Source organism: Triticum dicoccoides, chromosome 7B, assembly GCF_002162155.2.
Source record: "Triticum dicoccoides isolate Atlit2015 ecotype Zavitan chromosome 7B, WEW_v2.0, whole genome shotgun sequence".
Classification (NCBI taxonomy): Eukaryota; Viridiplantae; Streptophyta; class Magnoliopsida; order Poales; family Poaceae; genus Triticum; species Triticum dicoccoides.
In genome coordinates this window covers 695,002,079-695,003,623 of record NC_041393.1, presented here as the reverse complement: position 1 = coordinate 695,003,623, position 1,545 = coordinate 695,002,079, and the positions used below count along the sequence as shown (strand labels likewise).

At 46.6% G+C, this 1,545-nt stretch overlaps 1 non-coding gene across 1 annotated transcript; it reads left to right on the top strand.

The window, feature by feature from the left end:
• The first annotated feature begins 1,472 nt into the window (after positions 1-1,472).
• Positions 1,473-1,545, top strand: TRNAE-CUC. Its single transcript has one exon. It is a non-coding gene; the product is annotated as a tRNA-Glu (tRNA).

Below are 1,545 nucleotides of genomic sequence, written 5' to 3'. Positions count from 1 at the left end.
GCACTTATGATTGGAACTCTAGCAAGCATCCGCAACTACTAAAGATCATTAAGGTAAAACCCAACCATAGCATTAAAGCATCAAGTCCCCTTTATCCCATACGCAACAACCCCCTTACTCGGTTTATGCTTCTGTCACTCAAGCAACCCACTATAAGCGAATCATGAACGTATTACAACACCCTACAGCGGGATGCGGGAGAGTGCACCGCGTAAAATAGATGAGGATGGTGATGATGGTGGTGATGTTGATGAAGACGATCACCGCAGCGATGATTCCCCTCCCGATGGCACTCCGGCGCCACTAAGAGAGAGGAGGACAGGTTCTCCCCCTTGTGCTTCCTCCTCCATGCCCTCCCCCCTCCCTAAATGGGGAGAGGTTCTCCCTCTGGTCCTTGGCCTTCATAGCGATGATGGCCCCTCCGGGATCCTCCTCCATGGCCTCTGGTGATGATGGCCCCATCCGGCAGGGTGCCAGAGAGGGCCTAGATTGATTTCTGGTGGCTACAGAGGCTTGCGGCGGCGGAACTTCCGATCTAGGTTAATTTCTTGAGGTTTGGGTATTTATAGGAGAGGTTGGCGTCGAGAACAAGTCAGGGGGGGCCCACGGGTAGTCCACGAGGCACTGGGGCGCGCCTAGGGGGTGGGCGCGCCCCCCACCCTCGTGGAGCCCACGGGACTCCCCTCCGGTAGATTTTTGTTCCAGTATTTTATATATTTTCCAGAAAAAATCTCCGTTGATTTTCAGCGCATTCCGGGAACTTTTATTTCTACACAAAAACAACACCACAATAGTTCTGCTGAAAACAGGATCAGTCCGGGTTAGTTCTAATCAAATCGTACCAAAATCATATAAAACAATAGTAAATATGGCATGAATACTTCATAAATTATCGATACGTTGGAGACGTATCAATTCACCCTAAACCTGAATCTCAATAACCTCTTTCGTAGTGTTAACTATTAAGGCTTCAGGATGCTTCTCTCGATGATGGACAGTTATCTACATTTTTAGTTTGCTTCCTCCTACTTTCTTTGGTAAAAGCAAATGCCTGTAAAAGCTAAGCCTTGGCAAGCTATTAGTTGCTTTATGAGCTAATTGCTACTTTGTGATGGTGACCTTTATGGAACCTTTTGATATTTATATGGCTGAGAGACACTCATGGTTGATGATTCCAGACTTTGAGCAGTTGTAGGGTTCAACTTCTACCTATCAACTGGGAGGCATATTGCTTGAATTTTCTCCATAATTGGTATTCGATCATGCGTCGCCATGGGAAATTCTGATGTGTTATGGATCAAAGAGAGCTACAGCGAGCAAATATAGCCTTTGCTCGATTCAGGGATGTTGCCACCCATGTCTGAATTCAAGCAAAGCTGCAATTCAGCTCTAACGTTCGTGTTGTTTTGTGTTGTGTACATGACAGATATACCACATAAATAGATATGTTTCAGTATTGCAACTGTAACAATTCCGTCATAGTCTAGGTGGTTAGGATACTCGGCTCTCACCCGAGAGACCCGGGTTCAAGTCCCCGTGACGGAA